At 39.9% G+C, this 24,633-nt stretch overlaps 1 pseudogene; it reads right to left on the bottom strand.

Moving 5' to 3' along the window:
* Positions 1-470: 470 nt before the first annotated feature.
* The window catches only part of LOC110300862 (interferon-induced transmembrane protein 2 pseudogene), a 35,554-nt pseudogene continuing 11,391 nt past the window's right edge, over positions 471-24,633 (bottom strand).

Raw genomic sequence — 24,633 nt, 5'->3', positions numbered from 1 at the left:
ACTTAGACTTATTCCTTTGAAATTTGTATCCCCTTGATCTCCTTTAGTTGTCTTATTGTTCTAGCTAGCACTTTGAGGACTATATTGAATAGATAGGGGGAGAGTGGGCATCCTTGTCTTGTTCCCGATTTTAGTGGACATGCTTTAAGTTCTCTCCATTTAATTTGATGTTGGCTATTGGCTTGCTGTATATTGCTTTTATTGTGTTTAGGTATGCCCCTTGTATTCTGCTCTAAGACTCTTCTCTTTCTTTCTTTCTTTCTTTCTTTCTTTCTTTCTTTCTTTCTTTCTTTCTTTCTTTCTTTCTTTCTTTCTCTCTTTTTCTTTTTGTCAGGGTTGCCACCACATGCACTTTATTGAATCCACTGTGGACAGATATGTGAAGGTGACATTTGCATATGCATAGGGTAAAAAGTTCATGGCTTCAGCCTAGGGGGAGGACCAGATGTGGACGGTGGAACACAGGGCAGCTAGAATCCAGAATGCGGCATTCTTTGTGAAAATGATTGAAAGACCACCACAGAGGTGGTAGAGAAAATAATGAGGCAGATAATGACCATAAGGATGCTGAAGATCAGGGAGCTGATATTCAGGCACTTGGCAGTGGAGGCGTAGGCCTGGGCTCCAATCACATCACCCACCATCTTCCTGTCCCTGGACTTCACAGAGTAGGCATAGACAATGAAGCCCAGGCAGCAGGTGTTGAAGAAGAGTGAACGGGGACCAGACCACATGGTCAGGCACCGACACCTCTCTGGGCATGTTGATCCTGGTGGTCCTCACAACAACTGAGTTGTTGTTCCCCCAGCTCAGCCACCCCATACTCCTCTTTGATTGTCTCATAGCTTGGAGGAAGTCCAGCATTGGTGGGCAAGAAGGCTTGAGAATTGTGGCTTATGGTACTGACTCTGGAACAATCGCCCCGTCTGGAGGATGGCTGCTACTATTCTGGTTCTGTAGACCCGCCCTTTCTCTAGCCTGTCTAAGACTCTTAACATGAGGGCTGTTGGATTTTGTGAAATGCTTTTTCAGTATCTAGTGAGATGATCATGTGGTTTTTTTTCTTTCAGTTTGTTTCTATCGTGGATTATGTTGATGGATTTTTTTTTTTTTTTTTTTTGTACGTTGAACCACTCCTGCATTCCTTGGATGAAGCCTACATGATTATGGTAGATGGTGTTTTTGATGTGTTCTTGGACTTGGTTTGTAAGTATTTTATCGAGTATTTTTGCATCAATGTTCATAAGAGAAATTGACCTGAAATTCCCTTTGTTGAGTCTTTGTGTGATTTAGGTACCAGGATCACCATGACCTCATAGAATGAGTTTAGCAGTGTTCCTTCTGTTTCTATTTCATGGAATTGTTTGGGGAATATTGACACTAACTTCTCTAGTCTGGTAGACTTTGGCACTAAATTGATGTAGCCCAGGTCTTTTTATGGTTGGGAGACTTTTAATGACACTTCTATTTCCTTAAGATTTTTAGGACTATTCAGATAGTTTACCTGATCCTGATTTAATTTCGGTAATTGGTATCTGTATAGAAAATTATCCATTTCATTAAGATTTTTCAAAATTATGGAGTACAGGCTTTTGAAGTAAGACCTAATGATTCTTTGGATTTCCTCAGTGTCTGTTGTTATGTCTCCCTTTTCATTTCCGATTTTGTTAATTTGGGTACTTTCTCTCTGCCTTTTAGTTAATTTTGCTACTGGTTTGTCTATTTTTTTTTTTCAGAGTTCCAGCTCCTGGTTTCATTGATTCTTTGTATTGTCCTCTTTGTTTCTAATTGGTTGACTTCAGCCCTGAGTTTGATTACCTCCATCTACTCCTCCTAGATGTGTTTGCTCCTTCCTCCCGCTGCTCCTACAGAGACTTCAGGTGCACTTTTAGTTCCTTGGTATGAGAACTCTCCAATTTCTTTATGAAGGCACTTAGTGTTATGAACTTTCCTCTTAACACTGTTTTCATAGTGTGCCATAAGTTTGGATATGTTGTGTTCTTCTTTTTATTGAATTCTAGAAAATCTTTAATTTCTTTATTTCTTCCCTGATCCAGTGATCATTGTGTAGAGAGTTGTTCAGTTCAGTAGAGAGTTTTTAGGGTTTCTGTTGTTTCTGTTGTTGAAGTGCAGCTTTAATCTATGGTGATCTGATAAGATGCTTGGAGTTATTTCAATATTTTTGTATCTGCAGAGGTTTGCTGATTATATGGTCAATTTTGCAGAAGGTTGTGTGAGGTGCTGAGAAGGTATATTTGTCTGTGTTTGGGTGAAATGTTCTATAGTTATGGTAGGTTTATTTGAATCATAACCTCTGTTAGTGTCATTATTTGTGTTTCATTGACCTGTCCATTGGTGAGAGTGGAGTTCTGAGGTCTCTTACTATTAATGTGTGGGGTTTGATGTATGATTTAAGCTTTAGTAGTGTTTCTTTTATGAATGTGTGTGCCTTGGCATTTGGGGCTCAGAATTGAGATGTTCTCTTGGTGAATTTTCCGTTTGATGAGTATGAAGTGTTCTTCCCTGTCTCTTTTGACTACTTTTAGTAGAAAGTCTATTTTATTAGATATTAGAATAGCTACTCCAGCTTGTTTCTTGGGTCCATCTGCTTGAAAAACCTTTTTCTTGCCCAACATATCTTTGTTACTGAGATGTGTTTCTTGTATACAGCAGAATGATGGATTCTATTTACATATCCATTCTGTTAGTCTGTATCTTTTTACTGCAGAGTTGAGTTTATGGATGTTCAGAGATATTAATGAGCAATGATTATTACTTCCAGTTGTTTAGATGTTGGTGTGTGTGTGTGTTTCTTGTCTATTGGTTTTAATGTGTTTCTCTTTTATTGTGTTTTAATTATTATTTTTGTTTGTTTGTTTTCTTGAATGTGGTTAGCTTTATTGAGTTGGAGTTTTCCTTCTAGTATTTCCTTCTAGTTTGATTTTTTTTTAAATGGAATATCTCTGTTTTGCCATCTATGTTGATTCAATGTTTTGCTGGGTATAGTAGTCTGTAATGACATTCGCGGTGTCTTAGGGTCTTCAAGACCTCTTCCCAGGCCCTTCTAGCTTTTAGAGTCTAAGATGAGAAATCGAGTGTAATGCTAATAGGTCTGCCTGTATATATTACTTATTGTTTCTCCCTCACTGCTTTTAGTTTTTTCTTTGTTCTGTATGTTTAGTGTTTTTATTATTGTGTGATGAGAGGATTTTCTTTTCTGGTCAAATCTGTTTGGTGTTCCATGAACTTCTTGTACCTTTATAGCCATCTCTTTCTTTAGCTTAGGGAAATTTTCTTCTATGATTTTGTTGAAGATGTTTTCTGGACCTTTGAGCTAGGGATCTTTCTCCTCCTCCTCCTTCTCCTCCCCCTCCTCCTCCCCTCCCCCTCCTCCTCCTCCTCCTCTTCTTCTATTCCTCTTATTCTTAGGTTTGGTCTTTTCATAGTGTCCCAAATTTCCTGAATGCTTTGTCTCATGGACTTTTTAGATTTTGCATTTTCTTTGACTGATATATCTATTTCTTCTATTGTATCTTCTGTACCTGGGATTCTCTCTTCCATCTCCTGTATTCTGTTGGTGATGCTTGCATCGGTTGTTCCTGTTCTCTTTCCTAGGTTTTCCATCTCCAGGATTGCCTCAGTTTTTTTTTTTCTTTATTGCTTCCATTTCCCTTTTAAGTTCTTGTACAGTTTTATTCATATCCTTCACCTGTTTTTTTTTCTTTTTTTTTGTATTTTCCTGTGTGTCTTTATATTATTTGCTTCCTATTTTAATGCCTCTACCTGTATTTACTTAAGGGATTTATTCATGTCCTCTTTAAAGGCCTCTAACATCTTTATAAGATTTGATTTAAGATTATCTTCTTGTGCTTCAGTTTCATTAGGATATCCAGGGTTTGTTGTAGCAAGATAGCTGGGCTTTGGTGATATCATATTGACCTGGATCTTGTTGACTGTGTTCTTAAGCCATCCTTCAGGCATCAGGCATCTGGTTTTTCTTGGTGTTCGCTGGATAATTCTTTTGGCAGCAGGATTTCTCTGGAAGTTGGGGGGGGAGACACATGAACTAGACAATGGGTATCAGTGTACCCTATGCTGTTGGCTGTGCCTCACTGATGGACACTACTCTGCAGGCTGTGTCCCAGTCCCACCCAGCTAGTGTGGTGGGTAGATTCTAACCAGGATGGGCGGTCAGGCAGGATTCCAAGCTGATTAGTTTTGGGTCCCCCCAAAGGTTTTTAGGAAAAGGCAGGATGCTCCTGGGGTCCTTCAAGGCTCTTCGAGATTGAGAAGCAAGGCCAGAGTGAAACACTGGTGCTCAGGGGACATTTGTGCCACTCACCTCTGCAAGTGGTCCTGCCTTTCTAGTCTTCTATTCCTTCCTCTTGAAATGGGAACTGGTAAGGATGTTTAATCTGTACCACTGTATGGTAGAAGTATGCAACTTAAAAATAGAAATAAAGCAGGCTCATCATGAAGAGATTACCTTGACTTGCAGAGGAAGTTTAGACTTTGAGAAGCCTTTGAACTGCTAAGATGTTGGGGGCTCTGAAACAGCTGAACTTAAATACATTTTGCATTATGAAACATCCATGAAGAACTAAAGTGGAATGCTGCAGTGAAGAGTCATATGGTTGAGGTGTGAAGTTGAAAAGGGGTGTCATGGTTAAATGTTTGTCAACTTGGCCAGATTTAAAATCACCTAGAAGACATGCTTATGGGTGTGTTCATGAGGATGCTCATGAAGAGCTTTGACTAAAGAGGAAAAATTCACCTTGAACAGACACATTGTCATTCAATCTCTGAGCTTCCAGACTAAATTAAAAGAGGAAAAGAAGCCAAGGCATTCACCTCTCTGCTTCCTGACCATAGTGCAATGTGATGGCCAATGACCCTCCTACACTCATGCCTTCCTGCTGACTGAGTTAAAACAAGTTCTCTATCCTTAAGTTGCTAGGCATTATGACCCAGCAATGAGGAAGGTTCATAGTGGTAAAGGGAGACAAAAGCCTTGTGTTCCCTATACTGTAGAGCTTATCTTTGAAGACTTTATAATGCTTCTATATATGTCTAGTCATGGTTTTCTTTGATAGTATCCAGTGAAGTAGAACACAAAACTAAAGTATGGAGTGTACAACAGCTGCCCATGAAGATGAAGCAGCCATCAGCCTGCTAGCTCAGTCTAGACTGCCCCAGAGCTCTTTCCCCTTGAAACCTGGGGAAACTTGGATGCTGACTAATGCACAGTGAAATTAATGTGGGAGAAGAGGGAATGAAAGCCTGCAGTCACTGGGAGCTCCATGGGGAGCAGGGCAAATTGAGCTGAGTTTCCTTTGGCTTCTGATCTGACGCTTGTGCAGAGAAGGCTTTTCGAGGAAATGAGAAAAATGCCAAGAAGGGGTGTGTGCTACTTGTGGGGCAGATAAACCTCTGAGTATGGAGTGCCTCTCTAAATGATCAATCCACAGGAGTAGACCTCAGTATGCAACCAGAGCCTGATTATCACTTTAAAAAATTAACATAGTATATTTATTTTGTACCAGCCACATGTTGGCCTCCATCTTTCCACAGTCCACATTTGCTAGAAATGAGGCCAGCACTTATGGAAATGAGTCCAAGCAAATCCTGATCCTTATGCTTTAACATACACGGAGATATTCAGATTGTTGTAGTGTGGTGAAAAGAGAAATCAGGCATTTCTCTGATCTTTCACATGTCTAAGCCAATGACTTTCACTGGGCTGTTGCTATTTGCGTTAATGGAATGGAAGTAAGATAAATAGAAGTTTTGTTCTCTGGATCCATGTTACTTGCTTAGTTCTCCAAATTCTAAGCTGGAGGAATATGGGCCCAGTTGCTAGATTTCAGGAACCAGAACTTAAGGGGACTACATGATTTTTATAGTACCATTACTCCAACTTTGGTGTGTTGTTGCAACTCTTGGGAATATTTATTTTACAGTGTGTGTCTGTGTGTGTGTGTGTGTGTGTGTGTGTGTGTGTGTGTGTGTGTGTGTCTGTGTGTGTGATGTGTGTATGGTATATGTGCAGGTGTGGGGGGCATGCATACCTCTGCACAAGCACAGATGCCAGAGGAAGACTTCAGATGTATTTTTATAATTTTCGATCTTACTCTCTCAAGTCAGGGTTGTTCAATGAACAAAGCTGGCAGCCAGCAAGCCCCAATGAATCTTCTATTTCCATCTACCCTAAAAGTTCCTGGGACTGAATGAATATATATTTCCATGTCTTGCATTTTAATTGGGTGCTGGGGACTCAAACTCAGGTCCTGGTGCTTGCTAGCAAATGCTCTTACACACCGAGCCATCTTTTTAGCCCTCTCCCAAGACTTACCAAGAAGCAGAATGTGTGTGTTTGAGAACAGGGCTAAGAGTCCATATTTCTAACAAGCTCCAAGATGAAGCTGGCATAAATGGTACTTTGTGTAGCAAGGTCCTAAAATACTTAGAAATTGTGTGGATAACTTGCAGGAAATCTGAAATTATGTGACTCAGTAGAGGTAGTGTCAGAAAAGAAATGATGGGCAACAGTAAGCTGGCAATGTTTCTCTTGTCCTCTGAGAAGACTCAGCTTTCAAGACGATTGTTAAGTCTTCACATGGAGACAAACCCACTTAGCTTTCTCTGTAGTGAGCTCAAGGCCATTAGGAGTCAAAATATATACCCCCAAATAGAGAGATACTTGTTTCAAGGTTGACTAGACTGGATCAAAGCTTCCTTCAGAATGCATGGGAGTTTGTTTGCTTTTAAAAATAGCTTTGTTTGTTTTTTTGTTTGTTTGTTTGTTTTTGGCAGACTCTTATTGTATAGCCCTGGCTGTCCTGGAACTTTCTCTATAGACCAGGCAGGCCTTGGACTCACAGAGGGCCACCTACCCTGCACCACTATACCTGGTCATTAAAAATAGCTTTTCTTATGAAAAGATTGAACAGTCTTTTGAGAAGGGAAAACCTTTTGTTTTTAAATGAGATCTCTCACTTCTGATTTGGTGACAATTTCCCTGAAATTTATTAAAGTACTTGTGAATTTAGCAGTCCAAGAAGATGAGGTAAACTCCCATTTCTCTTTTTAAAAACCAGAACCAAATCACCAGAACCATACCACTAGAACTGTACCACCTGAACCATACCACCAAGGATAGGTAATTTTTTTCCCCCAGTTTGAGCAGTGGGACTGCCTATTACAGGGAAGACCACTCCTTTGTCAGAGGTATCTTAGAAATAAGATGTGGGAGCTTCTAGGGGGAGAGTCTATGATCTGAGAGAGAGAGAGAGAGAGAGAGAGAGAGAGAGAGAGAGAGAGAGAACTACAGAAGACAAGTTCAACCTTCCAAGTCACCCTGTAATCAGCCTGAGATTACAATCTCAAACATCAAGAGAGGAGTGGCGTGAACAAAGCTATCTCCTGACTTAGTTCTAGTGACTTTTCCTGTTAGGATCTCTTACTAGGTGCAAGCATTCATCTTAAGTTTTTTTTTAAACTATTTATCACTTATTTATTTAATGTTTGTTCATTTGCATATACGTCTGTATGTCACATGTGTGCCGGGTGTCCACGTAAGCCAGAAGATGGTGTCATTCTCCCTGAAGAGAGACAAATCCCTTGGATCTGGAGTTAACAGCTGATTGTGAACTTCCAAGTGGGTAGTGAGACTTGAACCTGGGTCCTCTGGAAGACCAGCCAGGGCTTTTAATCACCAAGCTATCTTTCCAGCCTTCCTTTATTTTATTTTTTTCAAATTAACATATGATCATGATTTAATCTTAACTGGAGAATATTTAAAGTGGAAAGCGAAATTGTCCGTCTTTACTTTTTTACTTCCCCCTTCTGTCTTTCACCCTATCTATCAGATTATCACTTACTTAAAAAATATTTTTGCCCCTGGTTGTCTTCATCTGTCTTTCTATATAGCGATTTCTTGCTTTGTTATTAGTGTGTTTTTAATTTTTATGTTAGCTTTCAAAATCATTTTGGTTGCTTCCCTCTGCTCCTCCCAGCACCTCCTTATGTATGCCACCCGAGTCACCATTGTGCCTTCCTGTTGCGGCCCGCCCGCGGTCCACAACACGAACGGTTCACTGAGAATGGCAGTTCCCTGCAAAGAGAGGAATCTAGTCGGGGCGGAAGAAACAATGGAGTCAAAACAACATTCTGATCAAGACTCAATTTAATATTTCCAGACACTCAGTTTATAAAGGAAGGGGGAGGGAACCCAATTTCCCGCCAAGTAACTCAGGGTCCAGTAGCAGGACGAACACGTGTGTGCCTCCAGGCAGCAAGGGCAGGTTCCAGCAGTGGGCGTGGCAGGACGAATGAGCCGGTAGCTCCACCCTTGAGCAGGCAGGTTCCAGGCTGGGGGGAAGGGAGGCCACATTTCCCCCCATTAGATAACAAAACAAAAATAAAAAAGGGGGTGGCCTGTGGCAGAAAAATTATCTATGTTCAATAGTTCTGCCTGAGTTCCTAGGGCTAAAGAAAAAACCTATTTCCGTGGGATTCCCTAACTATTCTAATGGTAAACTGTATCTGGCTGAGACTGTCTTAAAAGCACTGACTGAATACCAGCACTGGGCTGAAGGCTCTGACTTTATAATGCTAATTAGTGCTGAATAGGTAGCTACCTGTTTGCCTTTTAAGTAGGGCGTTGGAACCCTGGCTGAGTTTAGCTAAACAATTTTAGAATAACACTGAACTGATAATTATCCACAATTTTGGGTGACAGGCAGGGGAACAGTGAGAAGAGATTAAGACTGGCTGGCTCCTAGTACAAGGCCAATTGGCTTTTTTATTTTTTGGGTGGGAGGCAGTGAAGGGCTTGCCCTTACGACAGCAAGGTCTCCAATCTCTCTCCCCCCTATTAATTAAGTTTAAATAGGCAATGCTTAACAGAGGTGATCAAATGATTTTCTCATCCGTAGATGAGTGGGCCTTAACCTTGACTTGGGTGGACATTAGCCTGATTCCTCCCGTGAGCATTGTAACGACTCACATCTGTGGCTCTTGGTATCTTTTGGGGAGGGGAGGCAGAGCCTTAAGTATTTTTGGTTTTTAGCTGGAATCGGATACCAACCTCTTTCAAATCAGGTGTGTCGCACAGGGAACTCAGAAACGGTCAAACTGGACCTTCCCTCTGCAGTAATCTCCTGCGCCAAGCGGTACCCATACCGTATTCATATGATTATGAATCAGTATCGCAATTCTGAGTTATTGCGAGGTCTCTATGTGAGACTTGTCAACCTCAGATTTAGCAAGGCCTAGACAAGAATTATGTCAGTATTAACACCATTAATTTTGGTTAAACTAGGAGCTGAAAGTCTTTCCTCTTCATCTCTGTTATTCCCAGTAGCCTGAGGAACTAAGGACACCTTGCAGTAACAGCAAGGGTGAAAAGCCAGAGGCCAGCTAAGGGACTAAGCCTATATCTATCAAAATAAGAACTAATCTTTGTAAATATATATGAAATTTCTACTTCCCTAGCTCTCCTGGTAAATCTAAATCTTATCTTAGACTGAAAAGCCACATGCTGGGATGTCCCTGGAAGGGAGATTAGCAGAACCACCTGTTTGCTCTTAGGGGCGGGGCGGAGAACCGGAGAATGTAGATTGACCTGCTTGAGAGAAGGAAGAATACTAAACAATGAGAGTGTAGTAATGTAAATTTTCTGTTTGGAGAAGTCAAGGTACTTTATTTAGATGCAAATTGTAAAGCTAAAGTTAATCTCCGGCCTCTTGTAGGGGAATTGGCTCAGAGGAAACAGTGTTTTTTTTTTTTTTTTTTTTTGAGAGCTTCCACTCCCAGCTCAAGAGGAATTTTAGTCTTTAGAATGATACTTACGAGGAGAGACAGAATCTGTGTTTACCTGACGAATTAATCTCTCTGGTAGCCACCGTGCTTCATCTTCATCTCGTGAAAAAACACAAACCGAGCCTCTTCCCCAGATTAGAACTGGATCTGGACCCTTCCATTTATTAGTCAGGGCGTCCTTCCATTTTACCAATGCATAAGAATTAGAAGTAACTGGGTGCCAGTGGCGTTCCGCTGCAGACTGACCTTTAATGTCAGTTTGCAAAAAGTTTAGGACAAATAAGGTAAAGGCGAGGTGAGCCTTTGGTGACCTTGGGGGAAATGCTCTGAATTAACTTTGCTAGGTAATTTAGAATATAGGAATCTCTAATAATTGAACTGAATATTAGACCAGTCTAAGATTGAGTTAGAATGGCTGGTCACACTGAAGAAGAGTGAAAAATCATTATGACTCTATTAAATGACTAATTTTACTAAGTCTGAATATACAGTCTCTGATGTACTATTGCCATAAAGTTAAAAGGCTAGAAGCTAGTCCAAACTGGAAAAATGACAAGCAAGGATGGATCTAAAACATGAATTTAATCCTTTAGTCCTTTTAATCAGGACACTGAGTTAACTTACCTGTCAGCTCAGCACACGAATTACCAATATGCTTCTGTAGAGTTCTGTGGAGAGAACCTGTTTTTCCCTTTCCTAATAAGGTAGCTGTTTTAGGATCAATTTATAAGCCAATAAGTAGACCCTTTTAAGATACTAAAAAGCATTTATTAAATTTGACATTTTAATCTCAAATTTTGAAAATAAAGGTATGATTTAAATAGTGTGCATGGAAATGCACTAAATAGTATATATGGGGATACAATTTCTCTCTTTTGTCTTTTAAGAGGTTAAAGTTTAAAATTTTACAATATCTAACCTTTTGAATTAATAACTTTTTGGACAAAACATTTTAAATATTTGGCTGTAAAGGGGCAGTGACTAATTGCACTTTCAATTATTTTTCTTAAGGAACGGTTGTAACTAGAAAGCTTGAAAAGTTATTAAGAGTCACACGTGCATAATTTATTTATCTATTAACTAGAAATATGTATAAGCAATTGTAAATTTGAGAATTAATAGTATCTGAGGGACGAACAATTTTAAGTAATTATGAGCTCAGAGATATAGCATTGACTATTAATATATAAATTAAGGTTTGATTGTTCAGCATTTTAAAACACCATCTACAGCACACAACTAGATTATTTGTGCTGGAATAGGGGCAACTGTGTGTCTTAAGACTCCGCCCCACAGCAGCTAGTTGGGCCCACGTGGCCAACGATCGGCTGGGAGGATGAGAAAAATGACTTTACAATAATGTTTTTTCTGGCCAAAGAATTGTCTTGGGCACAACTAATTTTTAATTACCAATTAACAACAATTATAAAAGCTTTCTTTATTTTTTGTAAAACCTTTTGCAGCAAATCAAAACACCAAATAACAAAAGGATACTGTCTCTGAATCTTTTGGGTGAGAGCAAGGATTTAAGGTAAACTTCCCTTGAGAAGCATTAGTTAATAAAATATTTTCCACGTAGGAAACAATATATACTGAAAGATTAAAACTTTTGGCTTCTTGTAAAGAAGCAGAAACAATAAACATTTTTCTTACATAATGTAAAGCTATATTAGCCATACATAGAGGCAAAATTTTCTAGTGATTACCAGTTTACTAGAAGCAAAAATCTTTGAATTTAAGCATTATTTTAAACATCTGAATAGATCTGTAACACTGTTAAAAAGAAATTTTCTTGAACACAGGGAAAAACTTTTTTAGGCATTGTTTGCAAAACAAAAGAAAAGGCCACAAGCCGCTCTGGGACTGCCCAGAGCCCTGTATTGACTCAAAGGTAAAATACTTTTTAATCTGAGCATTAATCTTAAATTTGCAATCAAACTGCAAGCTGCAGTCAATGGAACAATGGCAGTTTTAACCATAATTTTTAAGTTTTTGTGCAAGGTTAGGATAATATCTACAACTTTGGGAAAGCAAAACCTATGTTTAAAACAATTTATCACTGTTAAAATCAATATTAGAAGCATTATTATCATATTACGAAGTTTGGATATCAATTAATACCTATGATACCTATTAAAGCAAGCTTTAACGCTTTAGTAAAGAGGCATTGCTTTTTATCTTATCTTAAATTTTACTATTTAGGATAGGAACCACATTAATCATTATCTAAACTAGAAATATCTTAAGAGACTCAGCCTCTGAAGCTTAATCTCAAACTTTAACTCGCTTCAGGGCCTCACCAACTTTCTCCCAGGTTCCACAATCTATCGTTTCTTCTTCTTTGAACCATGGACAACAGCTATCTATCTTATCTAAAAAATTTCTTACTAATTGTACTTCAAGCCTTACTCCTTTTTCCTTAAGCAACTCCTGAAAACTAAACACAATCGCCTGATCCATGATTTTGAACCCTTCTTTCTTCCACCTAAGCAGTTTTCTAAAAAACTGCGGCACACCGCCTGTCTCCGTATCTAGTTCCGATTAACGAAACTGCTGACCCCAAGCAGAACCAGTGTTGGGTCAGCACTGCTTCAAACTTGTTCGTATCCTACCGCATCCTCAGCAACACTTTACAAAACTGAAATTTTTTAGGCTAGCGCTAGCATGTGTACCTGTCCGTTGCTCCGATGCTCCTCCGATACGAAGATTCTTTCCTTTCTTGTGGAGCTCCACACAGCAGTCGTTTCTCTTAACATCCCTCTGCCATTCTTCAGGTCCCAGTTCTGGCGCCAACTGTTGCGGCCCGCCCGCGGTCCACAACACGAACGGTTCACTGAGAATGGCAGTTCCCTGCAAAGAGAGGAATCTAGTCGGGGCGGAAGAAACAATGGAGTCAAGACAACATTCTGATCAAGACTCAATTTAATATTTCCAGACACTCAGTTTATAAAGGAAGGGGGAGGGAACCCAATTTCCCACCAAGTAACTCAGGGTCCAGTAGCAGGACGAACACGTGTGTGCCTCCAGGCAGCAAGGGCAGGTTCCAGCAGTGGGCGTGGCAGGACGAATGAGCCGGTAGCTCCACCCTTGAGCAGGCAGGTTCCAGGCTGGGGGGAAGGGAGGCCACACCTTCCCACTCCAGCACTCCCCCTCCCTTTTGTATTACACACACTTGTGCACACACACATGTGTACACACACACACACTACTAGCTTCCCTGTCCCCTCATCTCTTCTCTTCCACCATCATCCACTTTCTATTTTCCTGATACTAGCCACACTTACTTTACCCTAAATTATGTTCAGTAAATGGTTCATTTGAGTTCCCATTACCTGCAACTGAATGCATATTTCTTCTGTTTTCACACAAAATAAAATGGGAAGGACAAGACCCCAGGAGACTCACAAAACACTGAAAATACAGAAGCCACCCAAACTCAGCTACCTTCATTGTGTTAACCTCAGATAGAGGAAGACATGTGCTTCTTTGTAAACAAATTAAGAATTAATATTTAAAAGGTTACTTATTATTATATTGCTATTATTATTATTATTATTATTATTATTATTATTATTATTATTATTATACTGATACGCTTTAGAACTCAGCAAGTGTCCTTAAGTGTAACTAGTTGACTGTTGCTTTCTTTTTTTTTTCTCTGCACACAATTTACTAATCATAAATCAATAAATAGGTATCAGAAATCTTCATCAGAAGACTGTTGGTTTCTATTCCTGGAACTTTGTGAGGTATCTGATCAGTAGTTGAACATTATCTATACATCCTTCTACTGTGACCAGATAGGTTTGAAAATACATTTATTTATGATATGTTTATGTGTCTGTATTTATTTAATTTATGCATATTGTGTACTCATATATGTTTGTAGACATCTTCTGTGTATGCAGGAGCCTGTGAACTCTAGAAGAGTTTGTCAGATCCCTGGAGCTGGAGTTACAGGTAGTTAGTTATGAGCTGCCTGACCTGGGTGCTGGGAACTAACTCAGGCCCGCTAGAGGAGCAACAAGCCCTCTTAACTTCTGAACCATTTCTCCAGCCCCTAAGACTAGATCTTTTAAAGAACACATTGCTAACCACTCTTTTTTGAACATTGAACACACACACATACATGCACACACATACATGTACACACATACATGCATACATGCACACACATACATGCACACACACATACACACACACACACACACACACACACACACTGCAGCACTACCACCAAAGTAGAAAGTCTAGAAATATGAAAAACTCAATTTTACATTAAGGCTCAGGCTGCTGAAATGCTTTTGACATTGGCTTCTCTTAAAGGCCTTCTGGTATGAAGCATTACACAGTCTGTACGTTTATACTACATGCTGTGTGAAGCCCTGTGCTGAGGAATGTCTCCTCATGAGGCCATGAACAGAGAGAGCTCTCTAATAAGAGCTATTTACTCTAAAGCCTCTAAGCTGATGGCAGGTGTCTGGAAGAAATCCACGAATCTCTTTAAGTGTTCTGTTATTGGCATTGTCAAGAGAAGGTAAAGATCTGAGCTCAGAGGATTGAAGGGAAATCAAATGCAAATGATAGAAATAAAGCATAGAAGACTCCAGCCCACCAGCCTGGTTCTGCGTTAAAGAAGTGTATAACTCCGCCAGGAGTATGGGGCGGGGGGTGGGGGGGGTGGGCACTAAGTCTGACATATTGCCTACACGCCAGAGAAAGGTCTAATTGTGCTCAAACTGCTAAGCTACCTAAGGCTCCTTTCTCAATAGAGAATGAGTGTGAGTGACTGGCTCACATCACGGAGCTTAATTAAACCACTCAACACCACTCTGCAGAAGCTGAAAATGAAATTTACTGGGGGGAAAATACACATTCGGATACATTTTTACATGAGATTTTTTTTCTTTTTTCTTTTGCATCTCATGCTTAATGTCAAATGCAGAGCTGTCATTTATAATTGTGTTTTTGTGTGCTGAACAAAGGCTCCTAGGCAAGAGGTGGTTGGAGCTTGCTGAGCCAAAACCTTGGCCACACACACACACACACACACACAAACACACACACATACACTAATTCATCCTTTCTTTAAGCCTTGTGGTGTCTCTTCTCTCTTGGTGGTGAACCAGAGAGGCATCTTTCACTAATTCTCCACAGTGGGAGGTGGTTTATGGGTGTTTACCTAGAGCATACATTTTTTTTATAATTGGCACAGAACCAACATAAGCTAGCAGCTGCCTAGTTTAAAAGGCACGACACTCTGCTCCCAACATTTGGCCAAGCAAAATGGTATATTGAAAGGTAATTGGCCATTTAGTTATTGATCTGTAGGGAAGATGACTTCATGCTTTGACAACTTTTATTATGTGTTGTTTTTCTTATCAGTGTGACAACATTCATGACAAAGAGAAACAAAACTGTGCAAAAACTTTTGGGCATCTGGGCAGCCATAGTGGTGGTAGTGGTGGCAGGTGACATCAGCAGATTGAAACAGCACAGCAAAAAACAAAACCAGTGAACACAGAATGCAGATGTTCACACAGTCAAAAGAGACCAGTCCAAAAAACAAATATGATGGCCACCTTAATTCATAGATTTAGGAGGTATCGACAGATTTCCATATATGCCCTTAGATGCTCAGTTCCCAGCATCTAAGAACCAGAAGATAGAATGACTTTTTGCTAGTGCTCTGGGCATTAGACAAACAAAACACAGGAAACTAAGAACCAGGCAACAAAAATGTCTTGCTAGTGCCCTGTTCAGCATTACTTGTACCTTGTCAGGAACATCTCTATACTCCCTATCCCTGAGACAGGATCCCACCAGAAACAATACCAGATGTCTTAGAAGTCTTTCATGAATTAACTGATGGAGGCTTCCCCAAACAGGTGCCTGTTGGTTTCTTCTTGGTGCAGCAGTTTGTTCCAACAATTCAAATTGAAAGCATTCCTTGGGGCCTTGGCACATCTTGGTCTTGTACTAGGTGTTAGCTAGGATAAAATACCCCACAGACAATCTTTGGCAGGTGGAAGGGTGGGCAGTAGAAAGCACTTAAGGGTTGTAATCTTGCAAACAGAACAAAAACAAAAATGAAACAACAACCACCACCAACAAACCATGACCCAGGGTAGGGTGTGGTGGTGAGAGCAGGGAGGATGGGGACCCTGCTTGTGAAAATCAACAATCTTTACTGCTGCTATGGCCTCTACCATCACTCATCACTGCATTCAAGTCTTAAATATGGATAATATCCAAATACTGTTTTATACTTATTGAAAATATGGCTTTGGAGTTGGGATATGACTTGCCCTCTTCTAGACCCAAGCATTGTTATTTAAATGTTTCTTGTCTGTCTTATGACAGGTGAGCCTTATGATTTTGTGACAGGAAAAACAAAGCAAACAAAAAATATTGGTTTCATTTGGCTAAGATTTTTTCATCAAATATAAAGGTTATCTCAAGATTTGTAAAACTATTATATGAAATTTCTGTACCTCACAATTTGTAAATTTAGTAGGCATACTTAAAGATTTATAAAGATTACAATAATTAAAGATATAAATAAAAGGCCTTAATAATTTTTATCTCTCAATCAAGGTTAATATAAATGAAGTTTTATTTACTATGGTCAGATACAAGGAAAAATCCAAACCAAAGAGGTTAACTACACCCATGAGAACACAGGGAATAAATAATCTCACACCAGCAAAATCAAGAGATGGGAAATACATACATACACACACACACACACACACACACACACACACACACACACACGTATACCACCACTACTAACAACAGGAATTAACAATCATTGGTTATTGATATCTCAATATCAATGGAATCAACTCTAAAATAAAGACACAGATTAAAAAACAGGATCCATCCTTCTGCTGCATCCAAGAAACATACCTCAACATCAAGTATAAACATTACCTCAGGGTAAAAGGGTTGGAAAAGATATTCCAAGCAAATGAACATAAGAAGCAATCTGATATAATCATCTTAATATCTAACAAAGTAGACTTCAAACCAAAAATATTCAAAAGAGATGGGTAAGGACATTTCATACTCATCAAAGGAAAATTCCACCAAAGATGACATTTCAATTCCTAACATCCATGCCTCAAATACAAAGGCATACACTCTTATAAAAGAAACAGTACTGTAGGTTTATATTTTTTTCCAGGTGTTTCCATGACTGTTTTTTTTTTATTAATTAAGTAATTTCCTCAATTACATTTCCAATGCTATCCAAAAAGTCCCCAATACACTCCCCCCCCAGTCCCCCACCCACCCACCCCCACCCCTTGGCCCTGGCATTTCCCTGTACTGGGGCATATAAAGTTGGCAAGTCCAATGGGCCTCTCTTTCCAGTGATGGCCTACTAGGCCATCTTTTGATACAAATGCAGCTAGAGTCAAAAGCTCTGGGGTACTGGTTAGTTCATGATAATGATCCACCTATGGGGTTGCAGTTCCCTTCAGCTCCTTGGGTACTTTCTCTAGCTCCTCCATTGGGGGCCGTGTGATCCATCCAATAGCTGAATGTGAGTATCCACTTCTGTGTTTGCTAGGCCCCGGCATTGTCTCACAAGAGACAGCTATATCTGGGTCCTTTCAGCAAAATCTTGCTAGTGTATGCAATGGTGTCAGCGTTTGGAAGCTGATTATGCGATGGATCCCTGGATATGGCAGTCTTTAGATGGTCCATCCTTTCTTCACAGCTCCAAACTTTATCTCTGTAACTCTTTCCATGGGTGTTTTGTTCCCAATTCCAAGAAGGGGCACAGTGTCCACACTTTGGTCTTCATTCTTCTTGAGTTTCATGCGTTTAACAAATTGTATCTTATATCTTGGGTATCCTAAGTTTTTGGGCTAATATCCACTTATCAGTGAGTACATATTGTGTGAGTTCCTTTGTGAATATGTTACCTCACTCAGAATGATGCCCTCCAGATCCATCCATTTGGCTAGGAATTTCATAAATTCATTCCTTTTAATAGCTGAGTAGTACTCCATTGTGTAAATGTACCACATTTTCTGTATCCATTCCTCTGTTGAGGGGCATCTGGGTTCTTTCCAGCTTCTGGCTATTATAAATAAGGCTGCTATGAACATAGTGGAGCATGTGTCCTTCTAACCGGTTGGAACATCTTCAGGATATATGCCCAGGAGAGGTATTGCTGGATCCTCTGGTAGTATTATGTCCAATTTTCTGAGGAACCGCCAAACTGATTTCCAGAGTGGTTGTACCAGCTTGCAATCCCACCAAAAATGAAGGAGTGTTCCTCTTTCTCCACATCCTCGCCAGCATCTGCTGTCACCTGAATTTTTGATCTTAGCCATTCTGACTGGTGTGAGGTGGAATCTCAGGGTTGTTTTGATTTGCATTTCCCTGATGATTAAGGATGTTGAACATTTTTTCAGGTGCTTCTCTGCCATTTGGTATTCCTCAGGTGAGAATTCTTTGTTCAGTTCTGAGCCCCATTTTTTAACAGGGTTATTTGATTTTCTGGAGTCCACCTTCTTGAGTTCTTTATATATATTGGATATTAGTCCCCTATCTGATTTAGGATAGGTAAAGATCCTTTCCCAATCTGTTGGTGTTCTTTTTGTCTTATAGATGGTGTCTTTTGCCTTGCAGAAGCTTTGCAACTTTATGAGGTCCTTTTTATCGATTCTCGATCTTACAGCGCAAGCCTTTGCTGTTCTATTCAGGAATTTTCCCCCTGTACCCATATCTTCGAGGCTTTTCCCTACTTTCTCCTCTATAAGTTTCAGTGTCTCTGGTTTTATGTGGAGTTCCTTAATCCACTTAGATTTGACCTTGGTACAAGGAGATAGGAATGGATCAATTCGCAATTTTCTACATGATAACCGCCAGTTGTGCCAGCACCATTTGTTGAAAATGCTGTCTTTTTTCCACTGGATGGTTTTTGCTCCCTTGTCAAAGATCAAGTGACCATAGGTATGTGGGTTGATCTCAGGGTCTTCAGTTCTGTTCCATTGGTCTACTTGTCTGTCGTTATACCAGTACCATGCAGTTTTTATCACAATTGCTCTGTAGTACAGCTTTAGGTCAGGCATGGTGATTCCTCCAGAGGTTCTTTTATCCTTGAGAAGAGTTTTTGCTATCCTAGGTTTTTTGTTGTTCCAGATGAATTTGCAGATTGCCCTTTCCAATTCGTTGAAGAATTGAGTTGGAATTTTGATGGGGATTGCATTGAATCTGTAGATTGCTTTTGGCAAGATAGCCATTTTTACAATGTTGATCCTGCCAATCCATGAGCATGGGAGGTTTTTCCATCTTCTGAGATCTTCTTTAATTTCTTTCTTCAGGGACTTGAAGTTCTTGTCATACAGATCTTTCACTTCCTTAGTTAGAGTCACGCCAAGGTATTTTATATTGTTTGTGACTATTGAGAAAGGTGTTGTTTCCCTAATTTCCTTCTCTGCTTGTTTATCCTTTGTGTACAGAAAGGCCATTGACTTGCTTGAGTTAATTTTATATCCAGCTACTTCACCGAAGCTATTTATCTGGCTTAGGAGTTCTCTGGTGGAATTTTTAGGGTCACTTATGTATACTATCATATCATCTGCAAAAAGCGATATTTTGACTTCTTCTTTTCAGATTTGTATCCCCTTGATCTCCTTTTGTTGTCTAATTGCTCTGGCTAGGACTTCAAGTACAATGTTGAATAGGTAGGGAGAGAGTGGGCAGCCTTGTCTAGTCCCTGATTTTAGTGGGATTGCTTCCAGCTTCTCACCATTTACTTTGATGTTGGCTACTGGTTTGCTGTATATTGCTTTTATCATGGTTAGGTATGGGCCTTGAATTCCTGATCTTTCCAAGACTTTCATCATGAATGGGTGTTGGATTTTGTCAAATGCTTTTTCAGCATCTAACGAGATGATCATGTGATTTTTGTCTTTGAGTTTGTTTATATAATGGATTACATTGATGGATTTTTGTATATTGAACCATCCTTGCATCCCTGGGATGAATCCTACTGGTCAGGATGGATGATTGTTTTGATGTGTCCTTGAATTCGGTTAGCAAGAACTTTATTGAGGATTTTTGCATCAATATTCATAAGGGAAATTGGTCTGAAGTTCTCTATTTTTGTTGGATCTTTCTGTGGTTTAGGTATCAGAGTAATTGTGGCTTCATAAAATGAGTTGGGTAGAGTACCTTCTGATTCTATTTTGTGGAATAGTTTGTGAAGAACTGGGATTAGTTCTTCTTTGAAGGTTTGATAGAACTCTGCACTAAACCCATCTGGTCCTGGGCTTTTCTTGGCTGGGAGACTATTAATGACTGCTTCTATTTCTTTAGGGGATATGGGAATGTTTAGATCATTAACCTGATCTTGATTAAACTTTGGTACCTGGTATCTGTCTAGAAACTTGTTGATTTCATCCAGGATCTCCAGTTTTGTTGAGTATAGCCTTTGGTAGAATGATCTGATGGTGTTTTGGATTTCTTCAGGGTCTGTTGTTATGTCTCCCTTTTCATTTCTGATTTTGTTAATTAGAGTACTTTCCCTATGCCCTCTAGTGAGTCTGGCTAAGAGTTTATCTATCTTGTTGATTTTCTCAAAGAATCAGCTCCTCGATTGGTTGATTCTTTGAATTGTTCTTCTTGTTTCCACTTGGTTGATTTCACCCCTGAGTTTGATTATTTCTTGCCGTCTACTCCTTTTGGGTGAATTTGCTTCCTTTTGTTCTAGTGCTTTTAGGTGTGTTGTCAAGCTGCTAATGTGTGCTCTTTCTAGTTTCTTTTTGGAGGCACTCAGAGCTATGAGTTTTCCTCTTAGAAATGCTTTCAGTGTGTCCCATAAGTTTGGGTATGTTGTGGCTTCATTTTCATTAAACTTGAAAGTCCTTAATTTCTTTCTTTATTCCTTCCTTGACCAAGGTATCATTGAGAAGAGTGTTGTTTAGTTTCCACGTGTGTGTTGGCTTTCTATTATTTATTTTGTTATTGAAGATCAGTCTTAGTCCATGGTGATCTGATAGGGTGCATAGGACAATTTCAATATTTTTGTATATATTGAGGCTTGTTTTGTGACCAATTATGTGGTCAATTTTGAAGAAGGTACCGTGAGGTGCTGAGAAGAAGGTATATCCTTTCGTTTTAGGATAAAATGTTCTGTAGATATCTGTCAGATCCATTTGTTTCATAACCTCTGTTAGTTTCACTGTGTCCCTGTTTAGTTTCTGTTTCCATGATCTGTCCATTGGTGAAAGTGGTGTGTTGAAGTCTCCCACTATTATTGTGTGAGGTGCAATGTGTGCTTTGAGCTTTACTAAAGTATCTTTAATGAATGAGGCTGCCCTTGTATTTGGCGCATAGATATTCAGAATTGATAGTTCCTCTTGGAGGATTTTACCTTTGATGAGAATGAAGTGCCCTTCCTTGTCTTTTTTGATGACTTTGGGTTGGAAGTCAATCTTATCAGATATTATAATGGCTACTCCAGCTTGTTTCTTCCTACCATTTGCTTGGAAAATTGTTTTCCAGCCTTTCATTCTGAGGTAGTGTCTATCTTTTTCTCTGAGATGAGTTTCCTGTAAGCAACAAAATGTTGGGTCCTGTTTCTGTAGCCAGCCTGTTAGTCTATGTCTTTTTATTGGGGAGTTGAGTCCATTGATATTAAGAGATATTAGGGAGAAGTAATTGTTGCTTCCTTTTATTTTTGTTGTTAGAGTTGGTGTTCTGTTCTTGTGGCTGTCTTCTTTTAGGTTTGTTGAGGGATTACCTTCTTGCTTTTTCTTTGAAGTGGTTTCTGTCCTTGTATTGGTTTTTTTTCTGTTATTATCCTTTGAAGTGCTGGATTCATGGAAAGATAATGTGTGAATTTGGTTTTATCGTGGAATACTTTTGTTTCTCCACCTATGTTAATTGAGAGTTTGGCTGGGTATAGTAGTAGCCTGGGCTGGAAATTGTGTTCTCTTAGTTTCTGTATAACATCTGTCCAGGCCCTTCTGGCTTTCATAGTCTCTGGTGAAAAATCTGGTATAATTCCGATAGGCTTGCCTTTATATGTTATTTGGCCTTTTTCCCTTACTGCTTTTAGTATTCTATCTTTATTTAGTGCATTTGTTGTTCTGATTATTATGTGTCGGAAGGAATTTCTTTTCTGGTCCAGTCTATTTGGAGTTCTGTAAGCTTCTTGTATGTTCATGGGCATCTCTTTCTTTAGGTTTGGGAAGTTTTCTTCTATAATTTTGTTGAATATATTTGCTGGTCCTTTGAGTTGAAAATCTTCATTCTCATCTACTCCTATTATCCGTAGGTTTGGTCTTCTCATTTTGTCCTGGATTTCCTGGATATTTTGAGTTAGGATCTTTTTGGATTTTGTATTTTCTTTGATTGTGGTGTCGATGTTCTCTATGGAGTCTTCTGCACCTGAGATTCTCTCTTCCATCTCTTGTATTCTGTTGCTGATGCTCGTATCTATGGTTCCAGATTTCTTTCCTAGTGTTTCTATCTCCAGTGTTGCCTCAATTTGGGTTTTCTTCATTGTTTCTACTTCCCTTTTTAGGTCTTGGATGGTTTTATTCAATTCCATCACCTGTTTGGATGTGTTTTCCTGTAATTCTTTAATGGATTTTTGTGCTTCCTCTTTAATGTCTTCTACCTGTTTAGCAGTGTTCTCCTGCAATTCTTTAAGGGATTTTTGTGCTTCCTCTTTAATGTCTTCTACCTGTTTAGCAGTGTTCTCCTGCAATTCTTTAAGGGATTTTTGTACTTCCTCTTTAATGTCTTCTACCTGTTTAGCAGTGTTCTCCTACAATTCTTTAAGGGATTTTTGTACTTCCTCTTTAATGTCTTCTACCTGTTTAGCAGTGTTCTCCTGCAATTCTTTAAGGGATTTTTGTGCTTCCTCTTTAATGTCTTCTACCTGTTTACCAGTGTTCTTTTGTATTTCTTTAAGTGTGTTATTAAAGTCCTTCTTGATGTCCTCTACCATCATCGTGAGATATGCTTTTAGAACCGGGTCTAGCTTTTCCGGTGTGTTGGGGTGCCCTGGACTGGGTGAAGTTGGAGTGCTGGGTTCTGATGATGGTGAGTGGTCTTGGTTTCTGTTAGTAAGATTCTTACGTTTACCTTTCGCCATCTGGTAATCTCTGGGATTAGTTTTTATTGTTGCCACTGTTTAAAGATTGGAGCAGACTCTGTGTTCCACTCACCAGAAGTCTCAAAATCCTGTGGCGGGTGTCTTGGGTAGCTGGCGGGTGTCAGCAGACCCTGCGCTCTAGCTACCCCGGTGCTGTTCAGACTGGAAGAGGCTTGTGGCCCTACTCAGGCCGGATTTCTGCCTCCCCAAGCAAAGCAGTCTCAGGTCCCGCGAGATTGGACTGGAGCAGAAGCTGTGTTCCACTCACCAGAAGTCTTAAGATCCTGTGGCGGGTATCGTGGGTAGCTGGCGGGTGTCAGCCGACCCTGTGCTCTAGCTACCCAGGTGCTGGTCAGACCGGAAGGGGCTTGTGGCCCTACTCAGGCCGGATTTCTGCCTCCCCAACCAAAGCAGTCTCAGGTCCCGCGCGATTGGACTGGAGCAGAAGCTGTGTTCCACTCACCAGAAGTCTCAAGATCCTGTGGTGGGTGTCATGGGTAGCTGGCGGGTGTCAGCTGACCCTGGGCTCTAGCTACCCAGGTGCTGGTCAGACCCGAAGAGGCTTGTGGCCCTACTCAGGCCGGTTTTCTGCTTCCCTAACTAATGCAGTCTCAGGTCCCGCGCGCAATTGGATTGGAGCAGAAGCTGTGTTCCACTCACCAGAAGTCTTAAGATCCTGTGGCGGGTGTTGTGGGTAGCTGGCGAGTGTCAGCCGACCCTGCGCCCTAGCTACCCCGGTGCTGGTCTGGGGTTTATATTTTTTTAAAACCTACTTTAATAAGGGTTTTTAAATGCCTCAACCTCCCTTTCAGCTCACTAACCAAAGGTAGGAAGGAAGATGGCTAATAGGACAAGGGGGATGTGGACCTGTTTAGAAGTAGTTCCTTGGGAAGATTCCAATCTTTGTCCACTAGAAAACACCAAACACAAAACAGCAGCAGTGGTTCCATCCAGAAGAAATCATGAGGCTCTTCACAAGACAAGTGAAGATCAACATCAGTGAAGCCTTTTGAAGACAAGCAAGGCAAACCAATGCCAGAGTAAAGGCACTGTCTGTTGGGTTGTACTTATACTCTTTCCAAACATCACATGTCCTCTCAAGTGTCTGCTCCAGCAAAACATCACATGTTCTTTCACCAGACAGCTTCCAGAAAAAACACCACAGGACACAATTGAACCTCCAATGAAGTCAGAAATTCTCACTTCACATTACTATAGTTTAAATCATGTAATTACCCATCACACACTGGTAGTGAGAAACTTCAATACTCTACTCTCACCAATGGGCAGGTCATACAGACAAAAACTAAATTCTGGAGCTAACTTATGTTATAAGACAAATGGACTTAATAGATGATACATAACATTCCATCCCAAACACAAAAGAGTATACCTTCTTCTCGGCACCTTATAGAACTTTCTTTAAAAGTGGCCACATACTCTGACACTATACAAGAAAACTGAACCAACCTCCTACATCATATCAGATCACCACTGATTAAAGCTGAATATCAACAACAGAAAGCTTAAAAACTCATGGAACCTGAATAAGTCTCTACTGAATAAAAAATGATCCAAGACAGAAATAACTAAAAAAAATTAAAGGCTTTCTAGAATTCAATGAAAATGAACACACAATATACTCAAACTTTTGGGACATAATGAAAGTGGTGCTAAGAGAAAAG

The sequence above is a fragment of the Mus caroli genome, unplaced genomic scaffold (assembly GCF_978045245.1).
Source record: "Mus caroli unplaced genomic scaffold, Mus_caroli_1 scaffold_10, whole genome shotgun sequence".
Lineage (NCBI taxonomy): Eukaryota > Metazoa > Chordata > Mammalia > Rodentia > Muridae > Mus > Mus caroli.
The sequence above is the reverse complement of the archived record's forward strand: the minus strand, read 5'-3'. Positions and strand labels throughout refer to the sequence as shown.